Source organism: Erithacus rubecula (genome assembly GCF_903797595.1).
Source record: "Erithacus rubecula genome assembly, chromosome: 9".
Lineage (NCBI taxonomy): Eukaryota > Metazoa > Chordata > Aves > Passeriformes > Muscicapidae > Erithacus > Erithacus rubecula.
The window spans coordinates 652,491-677,851 of NC_136660.1; the positions used below are offsets into that span (position 1 = coordinate 652,491).

The following is a 25,361-nucleotide window of genomic DNA, read 5'->3' on the forward strand; positions in this document are numbered from 1 at the left end:
ACATACAATGAGGAATCCATCATCTACTTTTCAGCCATAGCCCTCGTATAGCTGATTTTCAAATGTTCAAGTGAAGTTCCAGAGCAAATGAACATTGATGAACTCTAGCCAGAAATGTGAAATATGTCCACTCACTACTCAGACTCTATGATGGGACCACAAGTCAAACATCACCTGGTTTTCTTTTGGTGTGGGATAGACTGGGCATTGGAACTTTATTTGACTAAAGGTAAGTGAGGAAATAGTTCAGCCATAACTATAAGTAATCCCCTAATTGGAGTTGACATTTTTGTGCAGAAAACACATGGTTAAAGAGCAGTGCCCATGAAATAATTTCTGTGGACTGGTGCTAAGTTCAGAGCCTGATAGATGAGACATTCTGGTTTTCATCCCACTTCTTGAGTGCTGGAAACATTGGGCCCTTTTTGTAAGGATTCTCTATGCCTTCCAAAGGAGAAAAGCCTTGGGCTACAGTGACTCTGACTTCCTGGGCTTTGAGACATAGAAAACAGCTACTGTTGTATTGCATTATTTTATCAGGAATAGCTGAAGTTTCAGTATGTGTTTTTAAATGGGATCATGGGTGGGATCATAGGTAGGTTTTTTTTTTGCTGGGAGCCTTTGGGCATAGAATATAGGGGGAACTTGTGCCTCCCCTGTACTGTGTCCCATAGGTACCTGAAAACCAAAACTCTATTTCAAATGTTGAAAATGTTGGGTGTTCCCACATCTCTCATGGAACAGCTTTACTGAGTAGATGCTGATTCTGTGTGTGTATCAATGATTGGCACTGGTGGCAACTTGTGGCAGTTTGATAGAAGGAGTCAATGTTAGGCAAGTGTCACTCTGCATTTCCATGGTCTACTTGCAGTATTCTGGCCACAGGGCAGAATGAGGAAAAATGTAGCAAAGACTAAGAAAAATAACAGCTTCTACACAGGGAAAAAACTAATCAGGACTGTCACCCTGGAAAAAAACAGTAAGAGGAGAGATGAAAACAGTCTTAGTTTTCAAAGTTATTATGAGAGGGAGGAGATGATTTATTTGAGGGTAGTTGCTCACTGTTGCTTGGAGCTAATACATGCTAATACATGGTAAAATTATCAAGCATGTGGTTTAAAGCAAATGAAACTTAATCTTATTTTGGCATGTTGCAGTTATATCACGTAATTCATGTCCATGGGATGAGGCCTAAATATGAACATAAAAGAAAGCCAAATATGCTCAGGTGAGAGATGTTTGTAGAGAACATGTGCAGTTGAATATTAAGCACAGTGGTCTGTCCTTCCTATGTCTTCAGCTTCAGAAGCCCTCAGGCAACAGATTGCAGGGAACAGTAATTCTGTCCATGTACTTGTCTTTGTTTTCCCTGGGTGGTTACTGCTGGCCAGTGCACAGTTGACAGCACAGATTTATTCAGTATGATAGGTCTCACTGGACCCATGTGGAAATGTACTGCTGCTTTAGGATCTTCCCACCTAAACAGACTAACCACAAGGTGAGGGAATGTAGAGAAAACGTGCTGTGTAATGGCTGTACAAGAAACAAGCTCCATGTCTATTTGGAGAAATGTCTGTGGGTCTATGAGATTGGTTTTGACTTTGGGCACAGGAATCTGGTCCAACAGAAAGACGAAATATCTTACAAATCCATGGGGTTTTATGTCTGCAGATGAAATGAGAATAATTTGAGAGAGTTTTTCTTGTGAGAAATGACTTGATAAAGCCACTTTTTCTTTCAGTGATGAGTTTTCAGTTTAGATGTGTCCAAACAGTAATTTTGAAATTACAACTAATGGTCTTTAATAAATCAAGTCCCACTTCTCAGGCTCATTATTCTGCTTGGCTTTAGGATATGTCCCTTTTGAGCGGGTTAGTTTTAATGTTATGCACCTCTCTGGCCTTAGGCCATGAGATCACAGTAATTTTGAGTGGAGGTCTTGAGAGCTCTGCTGTGCTGTTTGATTTAAATTAAAGGCATTAAAATAATTATTCTTTCTTTCTAAGAGGAGAAAAGTCTTGATTTCAATTGAGAAATTGAATTGAGAAAGTGAATTCCTGACAGCTGGTGATGAATTGTTATTATAGTGATGATAGAAACATAATCATGGGCAGTGCCGCAGACACCTCTCATCCTGCTGCAGTTTTTCCTCAATTTGATTACTTAATCTTTTGTATGAAAAATTATAAAGACAATGACAGTAAGACATAATTACGAGTCAGTAGAATTATTCATAACACTTCTGCTACAGTTTTCTGCCTACCAAAGCCAGTGGATTATTCCTTAGCTGTCACCAAACTACAAAATAACTGAGTTACACAGGCCAGTGAATGAATATCCTATATACAAAGCTGGACATATGTTGCATGTATGAGCTTGCTGTAAGAAGGTCCTCATGAGATTAGATGTTTTTATGTGGCAAACTCTCTCCCAGTAAATTCCCAGTAAACTTATGATATAAGCAAGTACCGGATTATGTAAAGAATAAAATAATGCTCTGTTGTACAAGTTATTGGCTATTTTTTAATTGTGTTGCCCTCTAAAATTTTCAAGACCATGCACGCCAGATAAAATTTCTCATTATAAAATCGAATTTCAGATCTAAAAATGAGTCTTAATGTTGTAATGCAAATGGCTTAATGACAAGTTCCTTGATTTTGCGTCTGGTTTTCTTTGCTTGTTGTGTCCTGCTCTGCACATTTCCAGGAGAAAGCACATTGGATATTCTTGTTTCTGTCCTTTTGGAAAAGGCAGGAGTCTCAATCTCTTCTGTTGCAAATATTTGAAATGAACTATTCAGTATAAGTTCTCCTCTCTCTCCTCCTAAAATATTGCCAAATCAATTTGGTGAGGGGAGGTGCAAGCTTTCTGTGAGAGCATTTCAAAATTTTCATTTCAGGTTTTTATTTTATATAAAGAAAATTAAATATTTGTAATTGATTTTCCTTTTTGTTCAAATCAAAGAAAAAAAGAAAAATGGGAAATCCTCCAGTTTCTCATACAGCATGGAGAAAGATTTACATAAAATACATGAATGCTATAAATAAAAGTAATAGTCCATAACAATCAATTTTTAAATTACAATTGAGAACATTTCACTGTTGTTGGTTGAATGAAGGAACTCTAACCCTAACCCTAACCCTCACCCTAACCCTAACCTTCACCCTAACCCTAACCCTGATCCTGACCCTGACCCTAACCCTAACCCTAATCCTAACCCTAACCCTAACTTTTTAACTAAACTTCTGTGGAACTGTTTCTAGTGGTGACATCATGTTCTCTTTTCAGCTAACTCTAGAGATATTATAGATTCCTTTTTTTTCTTCTTAGAAAATGCAAATTATTACTGTCCAGGCCCACTTTCACATCTGCAGTATAGGGAGGGTACTTAATGTGCTCTTGTTTTCAGTAGCTTTTTACCCTGGTGCTTAAGGGTAGGCAGGTCTGAAATCTCAAATGCACCAAAGAGAAGTGCATCTTAAAACCCTATACTCTGTCATTGATGTCATAGATTGGCATGAAATGCCAATTTTACACATTAGGCTTTTGCATTGTTTTGCCTCTCTAAAAGCAGGAATGTCTCTTCACCAATTCAGCTTTCATAAGGTATGTGTGTATTTGGAATTTCAGCCACTTGTTTCATCAGTATGGATCTGACCCTGTGTTATACAGTGCTAAAGACAAATAATTACTTTATCTCCCTTCTGTGCCAAGACCCCCACACACTACTCTGAAGGACCAGCATGGCAGTTTTTAAAGATATGGATCTGGGCTCATTTTGTGCCAGGCATTTTAGGGTTTCCTTACAGGAATTCTCAATAAAGAGCAAGTTCACTCACATACAACCACTGATGAGTTTGCAAAGTCCTCATAATGCTGTAAAGTATATATGGCCAGTTGGGAAATCCTGTCAGGGAGAGACTGCAGGACTTGATGCATGTTTTCATTCTGTTGGTGATTCTTCCCTCTCCAAATGGTTCATCATCCTCAGTAATTTAATAGATAATCCTAAGTGTAGTTTAAATAATTACCTCGTGGCTGTTGAAAGCTCACAGTGAGACAACCGCCACAGTGTGAGATTTTTTATTGATCAGAGTATTGTTTGAAGAAGAAGGACTTGAACTAATAGAGTTCTTTGCAGTAGAACAAATTCTCAGGAGTAATCTCTCTTATAAAGGGAGTACTTATCTTGGAATGTGGTTCAATGCATTTTTCATGTTGTCAGTGAAGCATCTGTTGTGTGATTTTGATGATTTTAGCTTTCAGAAGACATCAGAAACCAAAAGATTGGATTTGGGGGCTCTATGCTTGAAAGAAATAGAATATTTTGCTTTAATTTCCAGATCAATTGTATATTTCTGGGTTGTATCTGCTCTGGTAAATGGTTGCAGTTGATATGTCTGAAAACTCCAGATTAAACTGGGATTGTGTATATGCAATTCTGCCACGTTATCTGGGGTTTTTTGCCCTTCTTCGTCACACTAGGACAGATTCAATTTGATGGTAGTCCTCACCTTTCTCTTGCTCTTTTAAATGCAACCATTCTCACCTGCCTCCTTCAGATCTATAAATGTCTTGTATTTCAGCCAGGACTTGTCTTAGCTTTTACTTTAGAGGAAGCTCACATAAATCTATTCACACCAAGTTTTTTCTAGTGACAGATTTCAGAAACAGATAAGAAAGCTTTCTTCAGGATGCTCTGGATATGTCCCAGGATTTTAATGTGAAGGTCATTGCAGAGCATATTGGCTTTTCCCATTTAAGAGAAGCAAAGAAGTAAACAGCTCTAGAAGAGAGGAACCATACAATAATACTGGCTGCTTCTTCTATGTCAGCCCTGGCTTTTCAGGAAAAAGAAAAGCTGTCCACTGCAGGCCTCTGCTTCTGTAGCTCTGAGTATTACGCAGTGAGGTGGCCAGTCCAGCAAAAATAACCCTGCAATGGTTTGATTTCTTCCATTGTTGCTATTTTCTGGAAGCAAAGGTTTGTTTCCCCAGACTCCCAGGGCAGTCAGTATGAGAGTCAGTATGATGAGAGAGTCAGTATGTTGTCTTGAAAGAGTTAACCCAATCTACTTGCTTGAACCAACCACCAAAATATTACAAGAGTAACTTTGAACTTCCTGTATTTTTTGTGGAGGCACTGAACTCTGATTCCTGGAACAGCTGACCAGGAACAGAGACCAAACAGAGCAAAAGGAATAAAATAGGTATTTATTGAAAATATACACCTTGGGCAGTGCAAGAGCCTGGCCGGAGCTACATCCAAGTGAAATCCAAAATGGATCTTGGCCACAAGTTTTTACACTTTTATAAGTTTTGGTTCATCTACATATTGGGGTCAATTGTCTAACCACAGCCCAAGGTTATGAAGTCTCAGCCCCCTGGTTTTCCCCCTTCCCTTTGGCATTGTTTATGCTTTTTGGTTAATGGTTGTCCTTCATTCTCTAGCTGGGAAGGGATTGTTTTGTCTAACTACCCTATGAAGAGAATTTACCAACATCTGATATGAAGTTTCAGAGTTACACACCAAGCAGCAAGAATCTGAAAAATATAAAAACTAAAACCCAAGGCATCAGTGTCTGCTGTCCTTTGGTACATCCTGTCTACTGCCTTCTTTACTGCCCCACTGCACAGCAGACAGGCATGGGAACACCTCTCCCATTACCAGGTTGTTGATGAGCTTGTTCTCAATGTGCTCTTAGCTGTAGGCAGGGAAAAAGAACAGTATTCTTGGCTTCCAGTTTAAAGCTGAAAAAAATGAGTTTCAGCTGTTCCTCACAAGCTCTGTACAACAAACTGAACAGAAAACATAAGGACTGCTTTGTATGCATAAGCCTAGAGGGTCTTGTTCACTGCAGCTGAAATTTGTGGTGAACACATCTCTACAAGACGAATTCTAATGTCATAGCTTTACGCTGAGTGGTTTAATTTCATGCCAGCTTTAGATAAGGGGTTTTTTTTTGTTTCATTCCTGTGGTTATTTAATAGCCTGTTATTAAAAGTCAGCACTCAGGTTTATGTCCATTGCAAGCCAGATACAGAAAACAATCCAGTAGTGTTACAGCAATGAAAAAGTTATCTTAATCTGAATTAAGATATACACAATATTTGGCACTCTGGTTATCATTCCATGTCCTCCCAGCTTGTGCGCTTTGCTGTGACAAGAATTTATATACAAGGTTTAGAACTAAGAAATAATATTTAACTCTTCATGGTAATCCTTTCTAGAACCACACTTAGTAGAGAATTAATATTGTTACTGTTTCTCCTTCCTTCATCCATGTTAATATCTTAAAATAGGAATTACCATGGATGTTTCCATCCAGCTAAGATGATTGAACTTCACCTGTGGTAATACCTCTCTAGAACATACATATTTCTTTTCATTCACTCACTCTTTATGAATTTCAGGAGTCCTATAGTTGTAAATAAATATTATTTTGGAACCAGTCTACACATTATCAAACATAAATTTTGCTGCCAAGGATACAAGTAGATGAATATTTACATAGATAATTTTCCACAAAAGAGTCTTGCATATCTTTCTTATTCATTGAAAGTTCATCGCTGTGATTAGTGCACCTGCCTGGTGCCCCACAAGGTTTGGAATTACTCGATATGCAGAGCAAGGAGGAAATGTGGAGCTGTTTATCCACCAGTATGTGTGTTTGCATATATATCAGCAAAGGCAGGAGGCTCAGAAAACTAAGGAAAGCAACAGGACGTGCTCTGAGCCATGTTTTGAGGCATGGTAGGGAATTAAGAAGTTTTCCCTCAGGATCTAAGGTCTCTCCTCCCAGTAAGAGACTGAGTACATCTTAAGAAGATTGTAGAGATAGTCCTGATGACAGGAGCAGGGAGGTTGGAGGAGATCAGGCAAAGCTCTGTGCTGAGTTCTCTGAGTGAGCAGTGGCTGACTCCTTGATTCCCCAGGGAGCTGGAGCACACCTTGCTGGGGATGGAGGACTGACTGTTGAGGAGGGGTTAATGAAGGGAGAGATGGAAAGAGCTGTGAGTCCCTAGGTCCTGGTAGGCCCTGACATCCTTCCTACCTTTCTTTCCCTGGTCACTGATATCCCCCCAGAACTCCTGGTGAACATCAGCACTCACTATTTCTTTGTTACTGTGCCAATAGGAGATAATCCAAAATTGCTAATGATATAAGGAATTTTGGGAGCTATCCTAAAACAGTTTCATAGTTACCTGCCCACTGCACAGCTGTTTCAAGACATTTCAGGGAGTGGGCTTGAAGGGTTTTTTTTCACCTTGCCTGGAAGTTCAGTGGCCAGAACCCTCAAAGGTGGGAGTCCTATCTTGGATACCAAATACCATTTATAAAGCTTTGCTGCATGCTTTTCTAGAAAGGCTTGGGCTATGAACTTTGTCTAGTCTAAGTGACCATTTGGGAGACTGGTGCTTTAGGATTTTGCTGTTATTTAATTCCAGAAACCTTTGCATTGTAAGAAATAGCATGCTGGATTTATGGGGGGTTTTTGGTTCCCAACAGTGTATTAGTATTAGTTGAGTAAGATTTAATTGTAAATGTGAAGCTGCTCTTGTAACGGAATAAGTTGTCCAGCTGCATAAAATTGCTCTGCATTACTTGCTTTACTGTCTTAGAAGTTTCAATTTGTCTCTATAACCTAAATTATAACTTTTATGTCTTTGGAAGTAGTCCCTTCAAATAGCAGTTACCCTTCCTCACATCATGATTTGGAGGTTAAAAGTCCAGTTGCTGTTGTAAGATGCTAAGTACAAAAAATGGGGATCAAAAATCATCTGTTCTTTCTTTCCTAATATGTCCCTGCACATTCGATTTCTGCCCTTCTAAATTTTCCCAAAGTGTAAATCGAGTCAGCTTGCAACAGTGATGTTGTTGATATTATGCATTTAATCTGATAATAAGGAACTTCAAGTGTTAAGAAATTGAAATTATACTCCTTCACCCAGCTCAAAGCCAAGCTAAAGCAGTCCAAGCCTTAAGCTGAAGTGCTGTGGAAAATTGACCTTTAAAGCTTAAGCTGTAGCAAAACTCTATTTCTAAGCAGGTCTTAAAGCAGATGGGAGGACACCAGAGACCTCCAGTTAAGAATATTAATTTTCCTTATGCCCCACAGCAGATTTTTTCCATGGTCATGGACCTCTTGAAGTGGCATAACCTGTTGTGTTTTGCAGTTCTCTTTCCTCACTGTCCAGGGGAGAACCATTCCTGAAGAAGTTTGGGAATGAGGGCACTTCTGTGGCAGCTATCATGGAATTTTCAGAAATTTCCTGTAGCTTTCTCTCTTTTGCAGCAAGTTGTATATTCCAAATCCTACTGGAAGCTTTAGTTTCAGCAGATTTAATACTTCTATGAAAAAATATTTAACTATTTTTTTCCCTTCAGTGTAGCTACATCTTGGTGGGTGAGATGAATATAGAAAATGAGAAAGTCCATTGGAGGCTGAGCTGCTGGGAATACCCTGGCTTCTGTGAGGAAATCTGATGCCAAAGGCTGGCTGTACCGGGTGGGTAAAGGTAATCCCTGAGTCTCCAGTATTGATGGAGCTGCCTCCTTTCCACTCCTGCAACTGACATGATTTTGGGTCCTTAGATGTGAAAATTGCTTGAGAGCTGAGCTTTGGCATAATTTTGGTTACCAGGCTGGAGGTAGGTAATCTACTACCAAACTGTACAGATTTCAGAATTTTAAATTTTATGTTACAGTCTGAAAATAAAGGTAAATACCCAGGAATTATTTCAATATTCTCAGTTTATTTCAATATTCTGCTTGTTTTCTTTCTCCTTGGGTTAAATGCCTGTAAGAAGCAGGTGCCATTGTCTGGTTGTTGACAGACAACATTGAAGGTAAGGAATGGCTGTTTTTTAGGATTGCTGAGTTCTATGGGGCAATTTGCATTAAGGTATTCAGGGAGTTAATGCTGTAGATCCCATTGATTCAAAATTGGAGATACAATGGAGACCTGCCATTCACAAACTCATCCTGCTGGAGTTTTTCACAGAACATAGTCAGGAATGACAGCTACCTTTTTCCTTCAAAAAACCTCTGAATCACAAGAGAGAAGAGACAGTTAGCAGTGAGCGTTATTTGCTCCGCCCAACATGATTTTAGAGGCCTCTAATCTCTCCCATTTCAGTTTCTGTTTCCTGGCAGAAAGATACTAATCTAGTCATTCCATGATCTAAAACAGTTTCTTATCTCTGATCATTCTAGTCACCCTTTCCATTCTTTTCCAATTCTGCTATACTCTCTTAGGTTAGGTTATATATATCTGTATATATATATATTAGGTTATATATATATATATATGTATATATATATATATATGCTATACTCTCTTATGTTAGAAGTTCAGAATTATAAGTACTGACTGATGGGAAATCCTTCCTTTTCTAAGTTTTAAAACAATCATTTTGCATTTTTGACTCTTGAGGTTTGACTCATATAACACAGGCAGTTTCCAACACATCTGTTACAATCTTACAATCTCATTCTCTTTGTTTTAAAGAACAGATTTTCAAAATAAATTTACAAGTTTTCTTGAAGAGTGATTTGCTTTTAAGTTTTACTTCTTGGACTGTTCAATAGGATGCTAGTGCATCATCTCCTGCAAGTAGATGTTACCTGTGGCATTTTTAAACCAATCTCAGGAGAGAACATTTACAGGAATTTCTCAAATCAAAATTTTTGTTCTTTTGAATAATGTATCACAAATGGGAATAAGGACACAGAAGCCTGTTAGAAGGATGGGTGAAATTTAATGTGCTGTTATTCTAAAATAAATCACTGATGTTGGCTAAAGAAAAAAACCCACATCTACAAGTTTATTTTCCAGCTCCATTGCTACCTGCCTATGTTTTTGTCATGCTAGAAATATGATTGCTTTCCTGCTTAAATTCCACTGTTCAATTGAACACTTCTGTCCATACTTCTTTTCCGTATGGATACCATTTTTTACTTCTCTGCTCATTTCAACATAAGCATGGACTTTGTAATTGAGATTGTTGACTCAAGGAGCAGGTTGATTGCTGGCAGGTGAGGTTTGATCTGAAGGACTTGTGTGGGGAGAGAAGAGGAGGAACAGAGAGGGAAGAGCTTGGATCAGGCAAAAAATGAGACCAGGAATGTTTGTGTTGGACATGTTTGGATGCTATAGAAGGTTCTGCAGTGGTGGCTGCAGGAGAGGAAGTGCACCCAGAGCTGCAATGGGCTGCTCTTGTGCACTGTTTGCAGTGACCTGAACAGAGCCTGGCCATCCTGTTCTCTGTTTCTAGATTTGTAATGGGAACTCTGTGCAATCCCATTAAAGCCAGGGTGTTGAAAGAAACAGAAAAAGAACAAAACAAAGGCCAGGTGCAGTCAGATGAACTATTAGGATATATTGGAGGAAATAAATGCTGATGTCTGGCAATAAAGTCTCCGTGAACAGCTCTCTATCCATTATTTCCAGACAGCAAGCTGAGCAGAATTTGAAACTGTTTGGTTGCAGACAGCAATACAGAAAACCTGGAGGTAATTGGATAATCTTCCTGTTAGGAAATGCAGATTGTGTTTTGCTCTGTGAAACGGTCCAGCCAGTGACCCTAGTGGATTTGCTTTGCTTTTCTAAGAACAGAACTGGACCAGTGGGAGCTCAGCAAAAGGATACAGCCACAGAGAACAGTATTGCCCATGGCTTAAAATCTGTTTAAGGGAAATAATGTCCAAAGAAAACAAATCAAAGAATTTTATATTGCTTAGGTCCATTAGGGCTAATTAGCAGCACTGAATGATAAAGTTTTGAAAGCCATGTTAGCCCATAGCTAATACTTGACAGCTGGCACAGGGAATATGGCAGGAGCTGTTCTCCCTTTCTGTAAGGGGAGGGAGTCCATGAAGTTGAAGTGTTTCATAAGCAACTACATTATTTATTTGCTGCCTACTCTTGTAAGTAAAAAAAATCTTGGTATTATGTGATCTCTAAGGAGAAGAGCATGGACAAACAAAGACTGTCTGGACAGTTGCAATTTTGTTTAAAGTTCCCTGCATGGAGCAGGTGTTTGGACCAGCTGAGAATTTTCATCTAAGCTTTCCTGAGGGGACTTTGTAGACCAGTGCTGCAAGTCTGTAGGGACGTATTTGCAGCAGGACTTGAGATTTTTCACCTGCCTCTGTACGTACAAAAAGAATGATAAAACAAAACCTAGAATTTGTGTTTAGTTTAAAACTTCCCCTTTATATGCTGTACATTTGTTTTTTAAAAACTATCTCACTACTTTCTGAATGTGACTTCTGGTAATCTATTTTTGTAGGAAGATGTACTTCCTACTGCATCATCACACTGGTTAAATAAGCTTTTACAGGTGAAAGCAGCCAGCATTTCACAGGAAAGCAAATATTTCTGTCCAGCCACAGCTCAGGGCTGTGTCTGTCACTGGGGCTCCTGGCTGGTTTGATATGGACTGTTACTCCATATTTGTTCACTGAATCGCTTCACTTCATGACTGCAGTTTACAAAAATAGAAAGAGTCATTTTGTGTGTCAAGGAAAGTACAGATTTTGACTAGTTTCAAGGCATGGCTACACTGCATAACTTGTTACTCTTTCTTCAGGGCAGACAATTTCTGAGGGGGTTTTTTTGTGTTTTACCACTTCTCTATCATTTTAAGCTCTTTGGCCAAGTGCATGTCAGCTCTGTATCTAGAAAGAAAAGCGTAAGCTATTGTGACTTTACAAAAAATAGAAAAAAAGAAAAGTATGTGCACAGTAACTGGCATTAACATACATCACTGTAGTTGAGGATCCTCTTTGTGATTGTAAGCAAGTCTCAGATATTTCAAATATTTTAACATAAATAAATGATGTGAATTTTGCCGACATTTTTCTTAGCCTAGATGCCTTGATTTATTTTTGAATGTCTTTCATGGTTATTTTTATTTAGAGTAGCATAATAGAGAAATATCTTAGTGTTTTAAGGTTCTGTTATGTTTTAAATGCCACTTAGAATTTGTGTAGAATTACACAACTGAATCATGCACTCTACAAATACTCTTTTTTATCAGCTGCATGTGGTACTACATCTGTATGTCATCTTTCACAATAATGCTTTTGTTTGAAGGCTGAAGATGGCTATTTAATTTCCCTAACTCAGTTTCCTCAACCACATTGCAAAGACACAATCCTGGCAGCTGTGGTTTATAAATACCTTCCATCCCTACAGGCAGAGGGTGCTTCCATAGATCAGAACAGCAGACTAGAGGATTGGCATAAGCCAGCATCTGAGCACCTTGGGAGAGTCAGAATTTGACTTGTTGCATGGAAGGCTACAGTGATCTACTCAGCCTCACAACTCTTGTGTTTCTGGGGAGACAAAATGTCAAACTGGAGATATTTGCCCATATTATGCTGTGTTCCAGGTAACAATGGACAGCTAATGACATTAGGGACTGATTTCTTATCTCTGGTGACCAGGGACTGTACCCAGGGAATGGCTGAAGCAGTGCTTGAGTGTCAGGGGGCTCTGCCCAGGCTTTCCAGAGAATAGTCATGGCCCCAAGGCTGCCAGAGATCCGGGAGACTTTGGACAATGCTCCCAGGGACACAGAGGGTGGGATTATTGGGGTGTCTGTGCAAGGACAGGAGTTGAATTCAATGGTCCTTGTGGGTACCTTCCTATTAGTACATTCTACATAGGTGTAGTGGTTTTGGATCATAAATTTGAAATTTTCCTACTGTGAGATAGGATTAGGAGGAAGGCAAAACAGGCTTAACTTTAAATGGTACAAAGAGAAACTTTATTACTAGAAACTGTAAGAAAAAGACCCAAAAAACCTCAGAATAAAACTGTAGACCACCTTTTCTCCCCCCACAAACTAATTTTCTTTTACACTAAAAATGTACAGAAAACAACTCAGTCAGTTTAATAAAAAATAGCCTTTCACCAATTCACATGGGAGAGGAGACTTCCTTCTTCCACCTATGGAGGTTTCTCCACAAGAAACAGTTTTCTCATGGCCTTGATATCACAGTGATCAGCTGCTCAAGAGAATGGAATTCTGATCACTGTGTCAAAAATCCCCTTCCTTAACTAACAGTTTTTTCCATAACTATTATTGAAGACCATATTAACTTAGGAGTCTGTGCTTGTTGCACATGAAATGGAGGAGGAGTGGAGATGCCTTAGGAAAAGCACCACACAGCCGAGGAGTAGGAGGGGCTGTCCCATCTCTGAGGGCTTCCCCTGTAGGCTGCTGGGACAAATTGGAGAGCTGGTTGGGTGGTGGACAGCCCGGGAAACCAATTAAAAGTTATTTTGCTCTCATAAACCACAATGCTAAGGCTAATTTCTCCTCTTTGGCCTTCTGGCTGCCAGGCCAGCAACTCCCAGGGGTCCTGGCCCCGGGTGGCCCTGCCCTGGCTCTGCATGGCCCCTGGCCGCATGGCTCCGGCATGGCCCTGGCCCTGCTGGCCCTCTGCTCGGCTCAGCTCGGCTCTCCACATGACAGAAGAGGCCTCCAGCTGCCCATGTGGCTTCTTCACAATCTGGATAAAATTTTAACTCTTTTTAATGCCTGGATAAGATTCTCAATCTCCTGAGCTCCCCTGAATGAGAAGAAATAAAGCATGGAGTCCACAGAAGTCAGCAGAATGAAGATTGAGTTCCTGATGGGAAGAGATTGAAAAGATGCAACTGATGAGTAGCTGAAAACCTTTTTTTTGTGGGGCTATGAGGGAATTGTGACTTCACTAAAATTCCTTTAAACTGTGAAATATACTCGGGGAGGCTTGGTTGCTTGAGAAGAAGACTTTTTGCCTCGGAGAAATTGAGCTCTCTGTTTTGGGACTGGAATATGAACAGAGACATTTGATAGAAAAGGAGATGAAGAGAATTTTGGTTTTTTTCAGCAGCCTGCCTTTAAAAGTAGTACCCCATGTGTGCAACGTAACCCATAACACACCTCTGGAATGACTGTGTAAATGGGAAGAAAATTCATGTTCTGTAGGTCCAGGCATATGCAGACTGTGAAGGTGAAGACACTCCCCTATGTCTAAACCAGAAAAAGGAACTTTTCTCTATAAAGTGAACTGAAATGATTATTTAAGTAGGTAACTGACTGAAGTGTTCTATGTATGTGGTTGTTAAGGAATGTGGAATGAAGGAAGGGGGAGGAGGGAACAATCTAGGAATCTTATTCTGAATTCTTTTTTTGTGTTATTAATAAATTTCTTCTTATACCCTTTTAAGTTTTGAGCCTGCCTTGTCTCTACTCCTAAATCCTATCTCTAAAAGAAATTAAATATATTAAAACTGGCAAATCCAAGTCACACCGTGACAGAGGCACTCTTTAAGGATTATAACAGTTCAAACAAATGCTTCCTTTATCTTTGAAAACAGGTTTTTCTTCTTGTTCCCTGAGTAGCAGGCATTTTTTCACTATTTACACTTAGGGGATCACAGCAATTTTAATATCTGCTTACTTTAACACTAATGCCTGTGCTCATATCTACAGTTAAAACAGTCATATACACCCCATAATATTTTTGTGTGTTATAGGGAAACAAGAGACTCTTCTCCATAGCTTAAAAAAAGAGAAATTTCAGTCCATGACTCTCCTCCGTACCTCAACTGAGACCTGATTCTTTTTTCTGTCTGATCTTGGTGTTTTCATGCTGTTTCTCTGTGTATCATCATCTTGGTCCTTTTCTTTAACTCAGGAGAAAGAACAAAATATGTGTAAAGTCTTATTCTGGGCATTGAAAGTGTTAATACCTTGCCCGGGCAGCAGAGGGTCCTGTGATCTCTTCCAGGTGGGCTGGCTAGAGCTATTTATGATAAAGAGTCTTTCAAGGCCACGCTGGGGCTGGGGTAGGATTGTAGGGGCCAGCAGAAAGCGGTGATGAGTTTTCTGGTGTTTATTGCATTCAATTCCAGCCACAACCTGAGGAGCTTCCCTGTGTAATGATTGACAAATTATTCATGTTAAGCATATAAGTTTTGGAGTTTATATAAACCAGAATACTTAAAATAAGAAAATAACATGGACCCAGACAAAGGGAAATACATTATTTAACCCACTCTGTTTAAATCCCCCTATCATGAATATTCTGTATACCACTTTGTAAAAGAAAAAAAAAGGGGTTTTCCACAGTCTGAAAAGTTTTTCCAGAATCAGATTTCCTGCCTTTGTGTAATCAATCACAAACTATCTGCTAAAGATCAGGCTTCTTACTACTTCTGTTTTTTATCTACCAAGACCAGATGGTTACATGACCAATTGTCTGAACAGCTGTCCCATGGAAGTTTGGAAGTTTCTTTGACCACCACTGCTTACCTTGCAGAATTATTGCAACAAAACAATAACAATTATTGATTACTACAAGGAAAACCATACTATAAAAAGGGATCTGCAAACCAAGTTCGGTGGAAGCGTGGAGTGGACGGTGACTCCTCACATTTTCCCCACATCTGCATTGCTCTGTCTATATAAAATAAAGCAATGTAAATTTTCCTGAATATTGAGACTTCCAGAGCTCGGGCCGGGCAGCACTGCGTGGTGGTGCCCAGGCTGTGGTACCTTCTGAGAGCACTAAAGAGAAAGAGGCTTTTGCCAGGATTTTTTTTGTCTTTACATGTGTGTTTCACAAAGACTCATGAACTTTCTCATTGGTGTAACAATGTGTCAGTCTTAAAAATTTGACACTGATTGGTCTTTGTCAGGTACAAGGCCCAGGTCTCAGCGGGTAAAAATTTCAGGAAACCTTTACAAACCACCACAATAGATGAGAAGACTTTCATGCTAAGAACAAAGAGACCTAAACAACAGAGGTAAAGTGTGAAAAATTTCCAGCTTGGCTGAGTGCCTCTGGTAAGTGGAGCCCTGGGAACAGGATTCTGATGTGAAGGGAGAGCTGTAGGAGCTCAGGGGCCTCACAGGGTGTCGGGTGTGAGCAAGGCTGCGGCACAGGCACTGCCCCACACCAAGTGCGCCTACTGCAGCAGGAGGTGCTTTCCTGCAGCTCTGCAGCCCAGAATGTGAGGGGCATACAGCAAACAAAAGGCACTCAGTGCCCAGCCGCTGACAGTGCCTGAGGCATCTGGTTCCACAGTTATGGGTGACTATCACAAATATTGCTGGGCGATGCAGAGCACTGTGCAATGTGAATTTGAATGCATCAGCTACAGAGATGTCAAAAAAAAGCTGTTGGCTCAATGTAGAAGATAAAACAAGGTGTGGTAAATAAATGCTGGACTAGTTACTCAGGATTTTTGGGCTATGTGGAATTTGTAGGAGTGCCTCTTGTGGATAGAAAAGGACTATTAAAATATTCAGACTGCAATACAAATGTTCTAATTTCCAGTACATTTTATCTTGACTGGATATCTGATTTTATATGCCTGTGAGAGCAAAACTGCAACACTACTCCTGAAAATGGTGACAGATCAAGACCTTCAAGCTAACTTTGTTTCCAGATTGAAAGGGACTCTGAAAGATCATCTGATACAAACTTCATTCTTCACCAGGTCATCAGGGAGAAGGAATGCTTTGATGAGGCACAGCCAATGACAACAGCCAGTGTGAGTTGCCATATCCACGTCCAGTTTTCCATTGGTTCTCCTTATGTCCTTTTCCGAGTATCCCTGGGATACTCAACACAGGAACTGTGGAAATGATGTGTGCCTACAACTGGTTTATATTTCCCGATTTAGGAACTTTAGCTGTCAGCATAGGTCAATGACAGTTTTTCTTTGCTTGTTGAGTGAGCCCAGAGGTCCCTCAGAGCAAAATTATGTATGTATGCTAAATGAAATCTTAAAATGAGAATACAGAAACAACATTAAAGCTTTCAGATCTTTCTGATTGAAGGCCCTGGCTGTGTATTCAGGGGCTGAATTATATTATTCTCACACTAGCAAGCTCTCAGATTCAAAAATCTGCTTGGAACAGGACCAGAGTAACATTGGCTCTACCTCTTTTCAAAAGAAAGGAGGCAAATGCTGTAGTACTTTAAGCTCACTGTGAGGAGGAAACCTAGGGCAAGAAGGGCATATAAGTGGAGATTCATTATACTCCTTTCCACTCTGCATGGCCAAGGCCCAGTGAGAAGTGAGTGTAAGGTTAAAGCTGGTCCTTGCAGCAGCAGCAGCCCTTGTGTGAATTATGGGCTCTGCAGTTGTGAGCCCCAACCTTGCTAGGAGCTTCACCTGCTCACTCTGAGAGAAGAGTCTGGAGCACCTGCCTCCTATCTGAGGAACTGCAGATAAATATATTTAAGCTGGAAGTATTTTCTGAGCTGTGGCTTTCTGTTTTCTGCTTTCTTGCAGGCTTGGTGTGGTACTGCTGGAAGCTAGGAGCTTTAACAGCCTCAGCAGAAGCAGTGGGGCAGCACTTCCTGTCTATTGAGATCCCAGATGGTATCTGAGAGTATCACATCAACATCACATGGTTCTGGGTTTTTTTCAGACTGGCATCCTAACATGTTTTTAAACAACAGATGCAGACTCACAGAACCTACAGGTTACTGACTGTATATCCTCTACCAATCCCTTCCTATTCTGCTTTATATAATCTACAGAGAGATTGCATCCCATTTGCAGCTGTGCTAATGCAAAAGTCAGCTCTCACGATGTGGTATTTAAACAGCTGAAATATTTGTTCAAATAATTTAATGTAGCAGGCAGCTCTTAAGAAATAACAGGAACACAAAAAAGAAGCAGCACACCCCAAGTCTCTGACACTGCACTTACTATCTTTGAACTGATTTCCACCACTGGCCTGGCCACTCAGTCACATGTGCATTTACAACAATGAACTTGTGTAAGTTGCACAATTCATGAAGTGTTCAAATCACACAATTCTTAGAAATATTAGAAAAAGAAGATAACCCTTGTGTAATTAATTTTTTAGGAAAGTGACTCTTTCAATCAGACATTATTATTTGTGTAGCACAGCATTTTAATTGCAATGATCTTGGGGCTCATAAGTAGTAAAAACAAAGATCAGGAGGATGACTTGTGCATGTTTTTATTTCTAGAGTCATTTAGCTTGGAAGACACCTTTAAGATCATTGAGTCCAACTGGTTCATGGTACTTTTCATGATGCTTCAGTTAGCTGAGCAATAAGCCGAGTGGTAGCACCTTTCTAAATAGTGGGTGAATGGAAAAACAGGAATTGTGTCTGTGGCTGCTTTAGGGAGAAGGAATGCTGAAAATCCCATTTCTTTACAGCATTGTTTGTGCTCTTTCAGCTATGTTCGTATCCAAGTAAGAGAGAGAGTCAAGCCTTGGTGTGCTTACAAGGGAGAGCAGTGCTTCCACAGGAGGGAAAGAGCTTGAACCACTGAAGGGTGAGTGGGACTCCAAAATCTATATTTAGTTCGCTTTCAAAACACAGGTCTTTTTCCAGTCTTATGTGGGGCAGGAAAAACTTGTGTTTGCCACAATGCCATCAATTCCTCTGATATCAGCACCAGCCAGGTTTCTCCATCTACCTGAAGTTCTCCATGTGGGTAAAAATGAGATGAGAAGAAAGAGATGTCTTCTATCCCCCTTAATGGTCTGACTAAAAGGGAAAATTATCTACAGGAGTTATTCCTGTCACACTCTGGGAGGACTGGTATATTTTATGGGGTGGAGGCAGTGCTTAAGGATGCACTATTAATGCTCTGTATATAAGAGAGCAAATGGAAGAAAACTGCTCTATCACTGTAGATAAATATCTGAAAATATGAATAATACAGAAAGAGAGGCATTTTTGGAGTCAGGTCTGCCATGTTCCACAAGAAGCATCTCATTTTGTATATGACTGTATATTATTTCTTTTCACACAGTCACCTGTAATATTTACCTTTCACTTTTCTTTCTAGATTTGCTTTCTGTATAATACTCCGTTTTCCCCAGTATGTTTTGAAAGCCCAACCTCTTAATTTAATGGACTTGAAAAGCTGCTTCCCTGAAGCAGACTTTTTAATTCCTGTTTACTGAAGTCTTTTTATGCTTCATTAGCTCTTTCTGTCCCATCCCCCACACGTTCCCCATCTTTTTCTTTCCCAGCTTGCCATGTTTTATTTCATGGGAAATAAAGTACGTATCTGTTGTGATTGGGTCCATTCAGGTGTTTCTAGACCATATTAAGATAAATTTTTTGTGCCAAATAGAAAGTTCATGCAAAATTGTTCAGTTTGGGTGCATTTTGCCAGCACCTTTTCCTTCCTTCTTAAATTGTTTAAATCCATTAAATGTTTTAGAGGTTTAAAGCTTAAAATGTTTTAATATAGGTTAGAGATGTAGAAGCTTAAAGAAAATCTTCTCCAGGTTTATAAGCATAGCAAGAAATTAATTAAAGTAAACCAAGAAAATACAAATGCTAGGAAAAAAATCCAGATTATGAAGAAGTGCAAATTCAGGATTTATAAGTGTGAGTTTCCATGAGTGAGGTTGGAACAGATCCAAGTTACAGTTTTTGCCTTATCCTTCAAAGCAAGTATTTTGAGATTACAGAAACGATGTGACATTGCAACACACCACAACCCCTCTTTGCCTTAGAGTCCTTTGAATCTGAGCCCCACTCAGAAGGTTTTACTGCATGTCCAGTCCATGGTGCTGGAAAGGGCAGTTTGTGTCAGTTCAAGGCTTTTGTTCAAGCAGAAGTGTTCTGGCTTATTTTGATGTTGCTTTATTTTTGTCTGTTATGTCTGTTTTATGTCTTCTGCCCTTGTCCAAGCACTTTTATTTCACTCCTGATGCCTGCAGAAAGAGGGGTACTCTGAATTCCCAAAAAGATGGTTGAGAGTATGCAAAATTGCTGTGATACATCCCCAGTGTGACATATACAGCTCTCTGTTTAATGAGGTTATGTACTGTAAATGCAGTTTTTAAGAGGAAAAACCTGGAAATACTAACAGTAAATGTAAATATATGCCTCTGTTTAATCATTCAGTGAAGTTATTTGTACTATGTAACCATACCTACATAAATAGGAAGTCATTTGAGGCTCTTAGCAATCCCAGATTGAAGTCTGAGCAATTTGCAGAGCTAAAGCCTGGATGTTCAGCTGTGCAGAGTACAAGATTTTCAGAGTTTGCTGTGGGTTGTGTGTGGATCCCAGGTGCTGGAATACTACTAACTCTTTATATGCATCACAGGGAATCAAAATGGAATAAGGCATCTGTTGTAATCCTAAGTGAAAATGCATGAATGTCTTAATTTAGTACCTGGGAACTTGTGTATGATCATCTAGGAACTGCTAATCTGCATGGTGAAACTCTCTCAGAGAGGTCTTTTATCACTAATGCACAGAACCCTCATCCTAAATCATGGAATCATACAAATTTTTTACTTCATACTTGGTTGGTATGAAATTGCTCTAGGGACAAGAATGCAATATTCAGTTCAGAAACCTTCTCCCAAAGTTTGCAATAGATCTTGGAGTACTTTTTCCATGTTTTTATCATTTTTAGGACCAGCACCTAGAAATATATCAAAATAGGAGCACATTTTGATAAAGGCAATAAGTCCAGAAATACATTCAATGCAACTTCAAACCCATTGTAACTTGTACTGAGAGCCACTTGAGTGTGTGTGGGCTGGTCCAGCAGCTGGATTGCAGTGAATTGCCATCCGTGATGTCAAACAGGTTTGAGAGGGGGACAGGCCATGTTTGAGTTCTTCCCAAGTAGAGGTAACTATACTGTACTTGTTTCTGAGCAGTTCTAACTTGCATGAACAAGGCAAAAATCAAAATGCTGAATTCCAAATCCTGATCCCAGGTTCCGGGTTTGACTATGCAGTGGAGCTGCCTTCAAATATACCTGAACAGTTAGAATCAAGAAGCTTTTAGGGAATTGCTGGATCACCTCTCACATTGTGAATTACTTGAACTGAAATGGGCCAATAGCAAATAGGTGATCTTGACATTGCTACTCTTTTTTTTCTCCTTGTCTTTACCCTGAAAGAGCAGCAGGTCTGAAGTATTCTGCCAAAAGCAGTCTGGGAAGACACAGTCCCTTTGCAGGCAATTACATGTCCCAGCTGAGACACCATGATGGTGTTTGAGCATTATCATGCAAAATCAGACAGGAGAGTGAGTCACTCACACAGACCCTCCCAGTGCTGCAGCAGGCTGAGTTAGCTTCAGTTTATGATGGATTAGATTATCTTCTAAAGAATTGCTGACTGCTCAGTTGTTCTTGTCCCTGTATTTTGCATCGTGACTTATTTCTGTCCCAAGAGTGGTTTTCTTCCCTTATCCTTACTTGAGTGATTTTTGGGATCTTTGAGTGATTCATGTTTAAATCATGACAGGAGCAACAGTGGTCTGCTGAGTCACTGCCAGCATTGAATTAGATTTAATAAGCTAATACACATTATAATATATACTGATGCAGTGATACGCAGATACTTTCCTCAGAATTTCTTCTCTTGGATGAAGTTGTAGAAGTTGTCCTCTAAATAACAGTTTCAAAATCTTGGAGCTGTGCTAGACTAGAAACAATTAGGAGTTGTTGCATTATCCAGAAAGGCCTTTTCTGTGTTGCCAGGGTTTACCAGCTTTCTGGGATTTTGTACAGAGCAGTGGGAAAAGATGGAAGCTGCTGTGGCCATAATAAGTATTAATAAAGAGAACCAATGAAGTATTTTGGTGCTTTGAGGCTGACTGTCTTGGAAAGCACTAGATAACTCTATCTCATAAAGTTCTTCTCAATTAACTTCTAAGCAGTGGTTTATAAATGTCAGTTGCCCATCTTTAATATGCTGTTTATAGTGTAAAGTTATTGCCTATGATTAAGACTGGTTGTGCTTAAACAAGCCTGTGCTTAACTTCCTAACCAGTGACCAGTAACACTGTCTTAGATATTGCTATTTTCCAGACCTCTAAAGATTCAGATTCTGTGCATGTGATTTTATAAGCCACAAAGCCATCTTGCAATAGAGTTTTTAATTGATTGATACAGAATTAAAAGATAGAGGAGGAGGAAAAATAATGCCCAGAGACTCTGTGAAAAGACAGAAAACTTCTACTTTAGGAAATATCAAATAGAAAATTATTTGGTATTTAAATAGAAAAATATGGGGGGATGTGTTTGCTTGTAAAATAACTTGAAATCCTGGTACATATACTGCCTCAGAGGAACATAGTTTAGGATGAAGAGATGTGAAAAACTTAGCAGGATATTTCTAGTCCTAAAGAAGAATGCAACCCTTCTCACTGTCCTTCTTAATAAAGAAGATGCGGAAGTCTTCCAATAATATCCCAAATTTTTTATTTTAATATAGGATTAGATGACATGATTAGTCTTTCTCTACTTTTCCAGTAAGATGTTGAGTTTGAGTATTTGAAATCTATATTCAAACCCCAGCTTCAAGCAGCCCAGGACAAATATTTCCCAAGGACATACAAATTGTGCTAGGACTGCCAGGGATTGATGTGCTTGGTGTCAGATGTTGAGAAAGAATCTGTATTAAAATTACTGGGGGAATATGTATTCAACCGAGTTTTGTTTTTTTTAACCCTGTAGATCACAAAAGGCACATTTGCAATGAGTGTTACCCTTGTGGCTGATTCCAAGATTCCAGGCTGCAGCCTGAGCCTCATGGTCCTGCAATGTCTGACTGGCAAGCTGAGCCTTGCCTCAGATTTCTGCGCAGTATAAACAGACCTGATGGGCTGATCTGAGGCTGTTTCATGTACCTCTGATTTTAGATCATTATAGGCTGCTTTTTTGGGTTCTCTGATTTGTTGCAGCAGCCACAGGGCTTGTCACCCTTACCAGTTCTTGCCTCTCAAGTTGTCAAACTGACTACACAGGCAGTCAAACCCCACCCATTCTTGACTAAGTTTTAAATTATTTATTGCTAACCTCTCACTGAAAATTAGGCTCTTGGTGTCTTTATGGAGGAGAATGAAAATTGGCTCTTTACTGATTGCTAAAGAAGGCTTGAAATACAGATAGGAATTCCTGTTATATACAGAAGAACATGATGCAATATAGACTTAATATTGCCTTTTTCCCTCCCAACCAGTGCCATTTCCCTGGCCACCATTCTCTTCTCGCCACAGTTCTATCGTCTCTGGCCTTATCACAGTCCTGCTTCACTGCTGCTACCAGTGTGCTTCTCTTAGGTGTCTCTGTATCAGAAATATAATTAATTGTGCACAACATAAACATACTTATCACGTATAGTCATGGTAATGGAAATTCTCTGCATGTGGGAGGTGGCAATATAGGAAAATGACTGTCCTGCATTTTAAGAACCACAGAACAAATTAGAAAGGAAAATTTTCCTGTAGTACTTCGGAAGGTATTTAAGAGTAAGGAAATTACTAAATAAATCTCATTTTAAATCAAATGGGATTAGATTATAGAATCTGTTCAATTTGGTGGTATGAAGCAGATATGAAATAATAAATATTAATTATATATGTGTCAAATTTTTAAGCTGTAATAGCATTCCACAGGTGTGAAACAGTGGCCATGTATGCTGCAGGATGCTGAGGAAACTTGGGAAACTACTTTCTTCCCAGTCCTGCTGTGAATAGACACTCATTTATTCTTTAGTCATGCAGACACATATAGAAATTAAATGGCTGATTTGTGTGGGGGCTACATTACTAAGTATGTAAATTCATGTGCTTACCTGAGTGTAACTTGTTTAAAGTCCCTAAGTCACACCATTTGTACATGATTGTACAGAAACTGTAAGAATAATAGGTAGAAAAATAGTGACCATGAAGGATGAATGGCTAATCTCTCAAAACTCTTACATGTTATGGCTGTACCTGGTCTTTGTGGGTAGTGCAGAGGCTGAGGGCTTTTATTTAATGTTTCTTTGTTCTGAAAGCCAGACCCTGGACCAATTTACTCTGGGATGGACCTACTCCCTGAATCCTGTTTATGGCCCATCAACTACTGATTTATTTCCAGGAATCAAAGAATTTACAACTAGAAGAAAATACTATCGGGTTTTGAATACCTCAAGGGTGTGTCTAGAAGCTAGATTTTTAATTTTTTTTAAGTTCATTATTATTTTTAATTAAACAGTGGAGTGTAAGAAAATACAGCGTCTGAAAACTGCATGCCAGGACTTTAACAAATCACATGAACTTCTTCTATCTGTTGGGATTTCCTGTGAGCTGAGCCTGTTCTTTCTCTGGCTTCTACTGAGTGGAATCCTCCACATGCCCCCTGAGGCAGGAAGTCTTTGTGGGCAGCAGCTGAGGTGACAGAAATCCTTCTTCCAAGAGTGTCTCAAGTGAACTGTTCTTTCAGGAGAAATTATGTCAGAAGTTCCTGTCAAATGGTCTTGCCTTGAGGTTGCCACATAATCTGTCTTCCTTCAGTTTTTTGCCACAATCCTTATCTCTTGGATGTGAGCATTGCATGTGAGTTAAGGTTGTTCCCAAGCAACTCCTGGGTGCTCTTGTCAAACAGAACCATTTTGCAGGGTCAGTTTATTCCACTTTATTCCTTCAGTGCTGATGAGGTACAGGGAGCCCTAAAGCCTCACCATGGTGTTTCAGAGCCTGGATTCAAAGGCTGGTCCAGAAAGCTGGATAATTTAACTGCCTTGGGCTGATTTTTATGGCTTCACCCTTGAGCTATTTCAATTGCTTCCAGCAGACCTAGGTGAGCACAGAGTGGCTGCATGGGGAAGATCTTGTCACATGGCTGCCAGTGCAGGACTCACTGTGTGTGAAGGCTGGAGACTCCATAAAGGTGACACCTGCCAGGAATTCAGAATGTCAGATCGGGAAATGAGAGAAGTGGAGAGGCAGACTACTACTTTCATTCCCAAGATGTTAATTTAGGGTATAGCTAGTTTTATACTTTCTATTTAATACAAATGAATATTTCAGCCTCTTTCAAGCTTCCTATTAAAATATGTTATGTAGACTTCCTTATTCATTTCTTTATGGAATTCAAGATATTCTGACCTTGTCATAATTTCTTCTTTTAAAAGTCTGATTTATATTTTTTAATACAGAAAGAAGGGATTTTCTAAATGACAAGGTCAATGAAAGTCCTGTTTCAGACATGTGGGAGCATGAATATTTCTCAGAGGGGTGGCTTACAAAGAGATGTTTTCAATAAGTACAGTCAAAGGATTTTAAAAAGCACAGAGGTAGAAGAAAATTAATTGCAAAGTATATTCTGTGTTATGTAATTTTCAATTAATGTAATTAGTGCAAAGGGAAAATACATTAATTAATCTTCTAATAGGTGTTATGTATCTTTTGTTGGAAGGTTAAAAGTGACCTTCACCTGTAGCTTTGGGTCTGGGGTGCCCTGTAAGGGAGAGACTGGAGTAAACCAGATTAGATTGGTGGCCTTTTTATACCAGGCTGTCTAGAGGATCGGGGCTCGAAGTAGTTCCTCAGCA

At 39.5% G+C, this 25,361-nt stretch overlaps 1 long non-coding RNA gene across 1 annotated transcript; it reads left to right on the forward strand.

Moving 5' to 3' along the window:
- The first annotated feature begins 148 nt into the window (after nucleotides 1-148).
- On the forward strand, nucleotides 149-17,998 carry LOC306805144. The gene is made up of 3 exons (XR_013775124.1): nucleotides 149-229; nucleotides 8,394-8,509; nucleotides 17,306-17,998. It is a non-coding gene; the product is annotated as an uncharacterized lncRNA (long non-coding RNA).
- Nucleotides 17,999-25,361: the final 7,363 nt, after the last annotated feature.